The 11,378-nt window shown below is 38.6% G+C and overlaps 2 protein-coding genes across 25 annotated transcripts in view; one reads left to right on the top strand and one right to left on the bottom strand.

Moving 5' to 3' along the window:
• Window positions 1-591: 591 nt before the first annotated feature.
• Window positions 592-11,378, bottom strand: part of LOC123771496 (RRM_XMAS2 and SAC3_GANP domain-containing protein xmas) — an 88,335-nt gene continuing 77,548 nt past the window's right edge. For 14 of the 24 annotated variants that reach the window (XR_011224770.1, XR_011224774.1, XR_011224776.1 and 11 more), the window contains 3 exons: window positions 8,801-8,930; window positions 4,419-4,631; window positions 592-918 (listed from right to left, as the gene is read on the bottom strand). The gene's annotated coding sequence lies outside the window, so the exon portion shown is untranslated. Of the gene's footprint in view, window positions 919-4,418; window positions 4,632-7,222; window positions 7,267-8,800; window positions 8,931-11,378 lie in introns of those variants that run through there. The other 10 variants (XR_011224781.1, XR_011224779.1, XR_011224780.1 and 7 more) reach the window with 2 other exon arrangements.
• Window positions 4,258-11,378, top strand: part of LOC123771497 (uncharacterized) — a 30,264-nt gene continuing 23,143 nt past the window's right edge. The window contains exon 1 of the mRNA XM_045764070.2: window positions 4,258-4,443. The gene's annotated coding sequence lies outside the window, so the exon portion shown is untranslated. The remainder of the gene's footprint in view (window positions 4,444-11,378) is intronic.

Genomic DNA, 11,378 nt, shown 5'->3' with positions numbered 1-11,378 from the left:
GGAAAGGATCACAATGTTGATTTTAAGACATGTGAAATAATCTATAAATATAATAATATTAGAACTAGAAGGGTAGTGCAAGGGGTTCAAACAAATACTCTGAATACTTTTGCTGGCAACAAAAGCTGTACAGTACTAGGAAAATAATTATGAGTGAATTAAAATTAGATCTCAATAAATGGATGAATGAAAGCGGTCCCATTAGCCGCGTTCCTAGGGTATGGAGAGGATTACGAGGGATAGCCTACAGATGAATACCTCTATTAATAAAAACTCCAGTTCTCAGAGTAGCAGGATTACAGAAAGGACACATGACCAAAATTCCACAGAAGACATTACCGCAGGTACATCAGAAGTCCAGGATTGAGGTGACGTGGTCAGGCGGTCGAGAAGGATAAGAGGACTGGACCCAGGATAGCAGCCTCATTAGACGTTGAGATGTAAGTCTTGTCCTAATCACTCACTCAGACCTTGACAAAGCACTCAGGAGAGTGCAAAAGACGGTTTAAATTCCTTATACTGTATAAATTTCAAAAATACACAAGTGAGGAAAAAAACCCAATGTTGTTATGTATGTAAGAAGACTAATACTTAGATTGAATATTTAATAATGATGGTCCATTATTAAAGGACCATCGTTAAGCCATATTCAGCACAAAAAGATAACTATATAGTCAAATACTGTAGTACATAATACAGCAATTATGTGGAAGACTAGACAATGATGAGATGAGTAATTCTTCAAATTATTTTTGTATTAAGAGAAAAAATTAATTGTGACCATTTTATCACCAGTTTCAAGTAGCCTTACCAAATTATATTTTATAGACTTACGTGATTAAAATAAGCTTAGCCATGCAATGTATTACTGTATATATCAATTTACAACTATGATTCCTTGTCCTTTTGTTGATGTACCTGAAAATAAAATAATGCTTTTTAATAAGGAATTTATATATCTTTTAAACAAGAACATACAAAGGCCTATTGGGCCATATGAGGTACCCCCAATTTACATCCACCAAAACTCATCCATGTCTAACATATGCTTAGAACAATCCAGTGATGACACATCTATTGTTACCTGTTAATTTGTTTCACAAATCAACAACTCAGTTTTCAAACCAGTACAGTATATGGTATTCCCGGGTCTTTACTAAATCTAAGCTTATCCAATTTATGCTAATTCTTTCAAGTTCCATGTAGTGTTGATATATTTAAAATGTTATTTCCCAGGATTAACTTTCTAATTCTTCTCTGAAGGCATTCATGTGAATTTGTTTCCATTCTAAATACAGAGCCCCAAATTCAAGAGTATAATCTAAATAGGGCTTAACAAGGTCAAGATACAGCTGGAAAATAATATTAGGCATTTTTTTTTGCTAACACTTCTAGAAATAAATACTAGATTCCTATATGCCTTACCCCATACATTTATTTATTTTACTTATGATCCCTATTATAAATAAATAAAAACTATTTACTACATTTTAATGGCTACTTATTCATCACATGATTTGCAATACACCAAATCTAAAGCTTAATGATCCACTTCAATCTGAGAAGTTTAAATAACCATTAAACCACCACTGTTGCTCTCAAGAAATAGATTCGGTGCTCCTGTCGCTTGTGGGATTTAATGTGCCTCGTAATTTTAAGAAATCCTAAAGATTTTGTCATTCGACACTAGGAACCTCTGGCAATTGTTTGCCATATTGGATAAATTTCTGAAAGCTGTGGTTGTCTAACCAGGCACTAATAATAATGATAATAAAAATAAAAATAAATAGGCACTATCAGGTGCATCACCATCCATTTACTTTATGTCTATAGTAGAAACCACTGACACTGCAAAATTAACTCTCAGAATTTTAGGTTTTCAAACAAATTTCACCTCACTACAGTCAAATTAAAATTATTACTTTTTTTGTTGACATCAGAAAAAAAGTCTTATGATTTAGAAAGGAAGAAGAATATTTGGATTTTTTTATGCACACCAGGAAATCCCTCGAAACATGGGTGTGCAGTTAGAAGGTTACGTGAAGATGTTCATGTTAAAATCTCCTCAAGTGGCTGTCTTTGTCTGATGTGGGTTGTATACCATGGAAATTATTGCCAGAAATACTGTACATATAGTATATCTAGACCTATATGAGAGAATGTGTGTGTTTAGCCTCCAACTTTGGACACACACTTATGGCTTGTTTTCCTTACCCAAATTTGTAGGGAAAATGGTTTGGGGCATGGGATAGATATAGGCTGGTCAGGGTAGGCCTGATCAACATATATTAATGTTAAATGATTCAAAAATATTAATAATTATTCACATCCCACATCCAATTCTCAAGGATTCGATTCTGGTCGAGTGTGATATATTTGTTGATATCCCTGAAGAGTTTTTATCAGAAAAAATGAAATCCACACAGTAGTTTCATTACTCTCTAATATTATATTTAATGAAAGGGAAGAGAAGCTAATGTGGGGGGGGGGGGGGAGGAGGGGGGTAGGAAGAGGGAAGGAGCAGAAGGGGGGGGGGGGGGGAGAATGTGTGTGTGTGTAATTACCCAAGTGTAGGTACAGGATGAGAGCTATGCTCGTGGTGTCCCGTCTTCCCAGCACTCTTTATTGTATAACGCTTGGAAACTACTGTGGGTTTTGAACACCACTTTCTCAATTAACTCATTCCAACAGTCTACCACTCTGTTTGCAAAAGTAAATTTTCTTATATTTTTTTGGCAGCTTTGTTAAGTTAGCTTGAATTCATGCTCTCTTGTTCTTGAAGTTCCAGGTCTCACGAATTCTTCCCTTTCAATTTTGTAGATTCCCATTGCTATTTTGTTCGTAGTGATCATATTGCCTCTTTTTCTTCTATCTTCTAGTTTTGGCATATTTAATGCCTCTAACTGCTCCTCATAACTCTTGTCGTTCAGTTCTGGGAGCCATTTAATTGCATGTCTTTGCACCTTGTCCAGTTTGTTGATGTGCTTCTTAAGATATGGGCACCATACAACCGCTGCATATTCCAGCTTTGCTCTAACAAAGGTCGTGAACAATTTCTTTAGTATTTAACCATTCATGTATTTAAAAGCAATTCTGAAAATGGAAAGTGTAGCATAGGCTCCTCTCACAATGTTCTTTATGTGGTCCTCAGGTGACAGTTTTATATCTGAACCACCCCTAGATCTCTTTTTTTATCAGAATTGCTTAAAGCTTTTTTACATAATTTGTAGGTTGTGTGTGGTCTATTTTCTCCTGTTACCATTCCATAACATGGCATTTGTTCACATTAAATTCTATTTACCAAGTGGTGCTCCATATACTTATTTTATCCAGGTCTTCTTGGAAGGCATGACAATTGTCAGAGTTTTTTTACCTTCCCTAGTACTGTATCTTAGCATCCTCTGCAAACATGTTCATATAATTCTGTGTTTCTTCTGGTAGGTAATTTAAAAAAGATGTGTATGTGTGTGTGAATAAAATGGATTAATTTAGAACCTTCTATACCACAAATGTCAGACCAATCCTTGAGTATGTAGCTCCAGCAAGGAGTCCATATCTAGTCAAACACAAGATGCAGTTAGAGAACTTTCAGAGGTATGCCACTAGACTAGTCTTGGAGCAGAGATGTATGAGTTGCTAGGAAAGGCTATTTAACTGAACTCCATGTCACTGGAAGACAGAAGAGTTAGAGGAGACATGATTACCACATACAAAATTCTCAAGAGCAATTGACAGGGTAGACAAAGACAAACTATTTAGCACAGGTGGTGGAACCTGTGGAACCACAAACTAGGGAACAGGTGGAAACCTAGTACCCAAATAAGCCAGAGACACTGGAAAGAATTTGTTCAATGTCAAGAGTAGTTAATAAATGGAATACACTAGGCAATGTTGTGGTGGAGACAGTCTCCATAAACAATTTCAAATGTACATTAGATATGATAAGAGTGCAATAGGCTCACAAATTTGTACACCAGTTAATTGATGGTTGAAAGGCAAGACCAAAGAGCTGGAGCTCAACCACAACTAGGTGAGTATACATGTGTACTTATTCCATTTGTGTATATCTGCATGTGTATTTGGTTTGTGTGTGTGTGTGTGTGTGTGTGTGTGTGTGTGTGTGGTAAGGATGGGCGAGGTGCCACCTGGTGTGTTGAGCAAGTGACTTATCACCAACGTATCCTGCACGTTATTCCCACAACGACCAGTTGGTAGATAGCTGGGGAGACGGAGATAGGAAGGCATGTTATCTGGTGGGGGTCACGTCCTGGAATTTGGAGGAGGGGGGGGGACAGGACAAGGGGAGAGAGTCAGTGGTGGTCAGTGGTGTCAAACAGTGGGTGTAACACACCTCGTACTCCACTGGTCTGCCTTACCTACCCAGGTTTATCTTTTGGTTGTAGTTCCACCCATCTTACCTTGGTTGTAGAATTCTACCTTCTGGTGAGTATCCTTCTTGGTCATAGGCAGGAGTTCACTCAAGTTTTCAATTTCTTTTTTTTTTCTGTTCCCCACTGAGAAGTTGTCCAGTATGAGCCTTGATGTTCCATCCACAGCTAAGATTGTCCATGAAGACTATTGTTGTACATACCAGGATGTTTTTATATATTCTCTAGTGTATTTGCCATCATCTGATATAAAATAATGTTTGATTAAATACTGTCGACAATGAAGGTACAGTACTTACAATAATAATTATACATGTACATGTAATAATAATAATTTATATTTACAAAATATACATCAGTACATGGTATAATGGTTGAAAAGTTATTACATAAAAAGACTATTTAATAAAGCCACAAGTATGCAAAGCATTTTGGGCATTTTGGTTCACGAATGTGATTGTGGACTGGAACTAAGACCGAGATCTTCCACATACACTTCCAGCTTTTGTGGACTGGAACTGTCAAAGATCCTCCACAATCTGCCATTAAGCCTTAGTTAAGGAGCGGATAAAAGGCTATAGCAGCCTTGGATTGACTCAACAATCCCACAACTTCTAGCATGTCAAGTGACTTTATGATTGTTACTGCCATGTCCACTCAACTCAAAATTCTTAATGCAGCAAGACCCAAAGATTGTCTTTCTGGTTTAGGATCTTGCATCTCAGCAGCCACAGTGTCAGCTTCTTGATTACCAGTCATTGAAACAGTGAAACTTTGATGATTTAGTAGTACATTATTGTGTCCTCTGATCAATATTTACCAGGTCAATATCTGGCTGATGGTTTAATCCTCTGGTCAGTATCTAGTTGTAGGTATTGTGTCCACAGTATTGGACTTGTGGGCCATTGAGGGATGGCCACAGTATTGGACTTGTGGGGTCACCTCACCATTGGGGAAAAAGTCAGTGTTGGACTTGTGGACCACTTTAACAGTGAGAGATGGGCAGTGTTGGACTTGTGGGTGCTAAAGATAAGATAGAGTTACACTTTGTTGCCACCAGAGGCAGTTAGTTTATTGTGCACCCCATACTCATCTTGTGAGCTGTAATGCAAAAACAATTACAGAGGAGCACAAAAGGTCTTAATGAGATCTTAAGGTCCTTATGGTTAAATCCTCATGGTTGAGGTCCTTATGGTTAAATCCTCATGGTTGAGGTCCTTATGGTTAAATCCTCATGGTTGAGGTCCTTATGGTTAAATCCTCATGGTTGAGGTCCTTATGGTTAAATCCTCATGGTTGAGGTCCTTATGGTTAAATCCTCATGGTTGAGGTCCTTATGGTTAAATCCTCATGGTTGAGGTTCTTATGGTTAAATCCTCATGGTTGAGGTCCTTATGGTTGAATCCTCATGGTTGAGGTCCTTATGGTTAAATCCTCATGGTTGAGGTCCTTATGGTTAAATCCTCATGGTTGAGGTCCTTATGGTTGAATCCTCATGGTTGAGGTCCTTATGGTTAAATCCCCATGATTGAGGTCCTTATGGTTGAGGTCCTTATGGTTGAATTCTCATGGTTGAGGTCCTTATGGTTGAATCCCCATGACTGAGGTCCTCATGGTTGAATCCCCATGGTTGAGGTCCTTATGGTTGAATTCTCATGGTTGAGGTCCTTATGGTTGAATCCCCATGACTGAGGTCCTCATGGTTGAATCCCCATGGTTGAGGTCCTTATGGTTGAGGTCCTTATGGTTGAATTCTCATGGTTGAGGTCCTTATGGTTGAATCCCCATGACTGAGGTCCTTATGGTTGAATCCCCATGGTTGAGGTCCTTATGGTTGAATCCTCATGATTGGGGTCCTTATGGTTGAATCCTCGTGGTTGAGGTCCTTATGGTTGAATCCTCGTGGTTGAGGTCCTTATGGTTGAATCCTCGTGGTCGAGGTCCCCCATGAATGAGAAATATTATATAATGTTGACCAGACCACACACTAGAAAGTGAAGGGACGACAACGTTTCGGTCCGTCCTGGACCATTCTCAAGTCGATTGTGAATATTAGAAAATTCACTTTCGCAAACAGTGGTAGACGGTTTGGAAGAAGTCAAGTGAGAAGGTGGTGGAGGCTAAACCGTCAGTACAGTACTGTAGTTTCAAAGCGTTATATGACAAAGAGTGCTGGGAAGACGGGACACTACGAGCGTAGCTCTCATCCTGTAACTAAACTTGGGTAATTATGCATCCCCACCACAAGAGGCACACCCTGCCACAAGAGGCACACCCTGCCACAAGAAGCACACCCTGCCACAAGAAGCACACCCCAACACTACAAGAGGCACCCCAACACCACAAGAGACACCCCAACACTACAAGAGGCACCCCAACACCACAAGACACACCCCAACACCACAAGAGACACCCCCAACACCACAAGACACACCCCAACACCACAAGACACACCCCAACACCACAAGACACACCCCAACACCACAAGACACACCCCAACACCACAAGACACACCCCAACACCACAAGACACACCCCAACACCACAAGACACACCCCAACACCACAAGACACACCCCAACACCACAAGACACACCCCAACACCACAAGACACACCCCAACACCACAAGAGACACCCCAACACCACAAGACACACCCCAACACCACAAGACACACCCCAACACCACAAGACACACCCCAACACCACAAGACACACCCCAACACCACAAGACACACCCCAACACCACAAGACACCCTCCCCCCATGAAGACACAACACACATGCACTGCAAAAGACACCCATCCAAGACATCAATCAAAAGGAGGAATGTTTTTACAGATTGTGATGATGTCAGTTAATAAGTAGGCGAAGACCATGTTAGCACTCTAGTCTCAGGACTGATACAGAGGACAGGATGTGGATGTTTCTTTTTCGTGTCTAAAGTGGTGTAAAATCTGTCCTTATCATCCAGCATCCTTTGTCTGCCCACTCTGATACATCTCTCTCTCTGTTTCTCATTTATCTATTCTTTGTCTTTTTCTCATTTCTCTATCTCCTGTCTTTAACAGTGTAAATTTGGTTAATTTCTTTAAACTGTTCCTGATCAACAAGCTATGAGCTTCAGTAGCCTGATGTGATCAGATCGGTAACCATGTAGGATATCTTATTGTTATAGACCGGGTTGTGGTCAGGGAACAGGGACCCTGAGGAACTAGATTTAATTCTAGTTCTCTGAATTAGTCAGAGAACCACTGGAAACCCCACACGGCAATTTACAATCCTTTAAGAGACTTCCTACAAAGGTTTCACGTCACTGACCTTTCCTCAATGGTTGTAATTAACATTTAGCAGAACCATTTGTCACTGGTTCATCAGACTACAAAGCTGCCCCTTAACTACTAAATGGAATGACTAGTTAAGTGTAGTGGAGGAAAACTATATACAGCGTAATCTCACTATACAGTAATGCCAAATGTGAGATAAAATATGTTCCATTCTGTTATCTTCAGAAAAGGAAGATGGGAAGCCGACACTGGTGTTCTCGTGTGTGAAAACCACAGAACATAAATTAAGCTGTGCTATAAACATAATAATAATATTAATTTTATTGAGAAAATCCATAGGAACTGTGTTGAGGATTCAAACCTATGTGGTGGGTGTTCCCACACACACATGCCCTAGTCAACTTGGCCATGACATGGTTAAAAGGATCGCAACCTGAAGTTCTACTGAGCTCACAATGGTTTCCCGAGGCTTCCACTGAAGCCGGACCAGGATTCAGCCAAAAAATATGAAAGAAAACTCGTTAAAAAAAAAAGACCTAAGCCTTTTTATGCCTATATAAGCTGTAAACCTAAGACAAAACACTTGGTAGTACTGTACTGGTATCTATAAAAGTTGAGACCAGCCATATTAAAATGAATAATAAAAAGGCAGCCAACACTAAATTAATACAGTACTGCACTTTGTATCAGTGTCCATCCTAGAAAGATTTAGATATCATCCCAATACCCACACAAATGTTAGAAGCAGGTGAAGAGAATGAATTATGGGGTATTCCCATAATGTGTGATATAATAAGGAAGAGTATTGACAAATTTATCGCTCAGATGTGGATAGAATTCAGTCCAATATTGCAAAGGAATTGGTTTAAGGGTCTACCACTGAAACTCCTATTCAGAAAATCTCTAGAATAGGGAAAGTTCCCCTAGACTGGAAATATTAAGATGTTACCCTCATCTTCAATACAGGCAGGAAGAGCTCAGAAGAAAGCTACTGACCAATAAGCATGACCTACACACCTGCAAGCTCAGAGAGAATCCTAAAGGAGGGAATTATTCACCACCTCACAGTGCAAAATCTAATAAAATCAACACTACATGGGTTTGTTAAAAACAAATTCTGCCTTACTAACCTGCTCATGTTTTTGGAGACTGTAACTAGCTATTCAGATAGACTTCCAGTAGATGTAATATAGTGTACATGGTCTTCTCTGAAGCTTTTGATAAGCAGAACTCTTTCCAGTCTCTCCAGGTATGAAACACCTGCAAAGACATTACAAGCAGATGGAACAACTGGAAAAATACTACAGTGGATAAAGCAACAGTTAGAATAAGGAAAGCAAAAGGTTGTCAGATATGGAAATGCATCTGACTGATAAAAATGTGTTGAGTGGAGTACTGCAAGGTCTCATCTTGTCCAACCCTTTTTTGTTACATACATAGATAAGAAAATTACAAACCACTTCATCAAATTTGAGATAATGCTAACATCTGTAGTAAAAGTAAATAGCAAGAACGATATTGAGGCCTTATAAAGAGATCTACATAAAATTCACAAATGGTAAGAAGCCTGGCAAATGCTTTTTAATATTGAAAAATGCAAGACCAATACATATCATGACTGCCGTAACAATAACACAATCATGCAGCTGATTGATGAAAAAAAAGGACCTAGTAGGCAGAATATACCTTAGGAATAGTCAAACGAATCTTTGGCTTCAAGGAAAAGAAAATGGTTATTCAACTGTAATGTACAAGTCCCTGGTGCGCCTCCATTTACACTACTGTATTCAAGCATGGAGACCTCACCTTCAAGAGGACATATCTGCTTTGGAGAAAGTTCAACACATAGTGACATAAATCATCCCAAAACTATTTTACCTCATATCAGGAACAGTTGAGAGCTACAGTACTTATAACACTGCAAACCAAACATGATAGGGCTGATCTCATCAAAACGTTTAAAATAATAAACAAGTTGGAGGATATAAATCCAGACCACTTCCATAAAAGGTTCAATGTAGTACATACAGGTACTGTATAATGGGTAACAGCTTCAAGCTCAACAAGCCACAATGTAGAGCAGAAACAGATGCTTTTTTATCCATAAGGTTATAAACCCATGCAACCACCTAACCACCTTAGCCATAAATGACAAGAAATTACTTCAGTTCAAAATCCAGTTGGAAAAAATCCTCAGGAACAATAAGAGGATCTTTGATAAGTTGCCGGCTTTCTGTCCCTGTTGAGCCCACTAGAGGTATAGTGCCTCCCACACCCCACCCCCAGGTAAATTAAAATAAATAATGCACTCTACAGCCGTGGAAAAGATAGACATTTAGCTACTACAAGTAACAAATACTGTACCATTAAATGTGATCTAATCCTGAAGGCCTTCCTCCTATGAATGAATCAGGAAATGAAAAAGCCTCGGATTTACACATTGGACACAAGATTTACTCATGAGCACTTAATAAAACAAAAGCACAGATAAAATTATCTGTGCCTTACTGTCAAGACTGTATTGTTCCACTTATAATAACTCACTTCCTGATAAAACATACAAATTTTCAGAACAATCGGAAATAGTACCTTCCTTAGGTTCCTGTACACTTAATGTTCCTCGATAAAATCTTTGGTGAAAATGACCCCTTTTACAATGATTACCTTATGTCTTTCCGCTCTCAAAATGGTCTCCTGAATGGTATCTAGGAACTTTTTAATATTCTTTATCGATATATTTAGTGCTGTATAGACATAGGCTGCTGGATTAATGCATTCTTTTGATAATTACTTACATGTACGAAATATCTGAAGAAATCTCTTCCTCCTCTGGCTAAGTCAGGTAGAATGAATACCAAGTTAATTAATATTGCTACTCTCCTAATACTGAAATATTCACATATGTCCCCAATGCACATGACTGTCCAATAAATAACTGAAACTGCACACATGCATGCTACCATTGTGAATATGTAATGACTAAAACATGAGAATGTGGGAGACTGCATAAGGCCTGTTGGCTACTGTGAGGCATCTCCTAATCATACCCAACCCTATGTCTATCTCATCAGGCAACTGCTTCCATAAATCTACATTCCTATTTCTAAAGCAGTATTTACCAAAATTCTTCTGAATCTTAACTTGTACAATTTGTATCCATTATTCCAGGTTTTAATTTGTTTACATTCTTAGCGTGCAATAAAAAAAAACACGTCATACTCTTTCATTCATTTGTACACTTGAACCATTACAGCGACCATTGCTCTTCGATTTTGTAGAGAATGTAGATTTATCTTTCTTAATAAGGAAGATTCATAATGCCCAAGATTAACATTGAAATTATTCTCAGTACATCTTCCAAAAAATTTATCAGGTCCATTGTATACTGTAGTAGTCACCAAAACTGAACTGCATTATCAAAATGGGGTCTAACAGTAGCAAGATAAAGCATATTAATAAAAATTCAATGGATTATTACTAAACCTTCTAGACACTAATTTAGATATCTCATTCACTTTGTTTCAGACATTCATACATTGTGTGCTTTGTTTAATTACTGATACCAATGACCAAACTATCTGAATGCTGATAGTGTCAGCATTCACATTTCACAATTTCAATGCCGTTAACCAGATATCTGGCTAAATTGTCATTTCGAAGACTCGGAATACCACATTTGTCAGCATTGATCTACATCTCACAATATTT

Source organism: Procambarus clarkii, chromosome 76 (genome assembly GCF_040958095.1).
Source record: "Procambarus clarkii isolate CNS0578487 chromosome 76, FALCON_Pclarkii_2.0, whole genome shotgun sequence".
Lineage (NCBI taxonomy): Eukaryota > Metazoa > Arthropoda > Malacostraca > Decapoda > Cambaridae > Procambarus > Procambarus clarkii.
The sequence above is the reverse complement of the archived record's forward strand: the minus strand, read 5'-3'. Positions and strand labels throughout refer to the sequence as shown.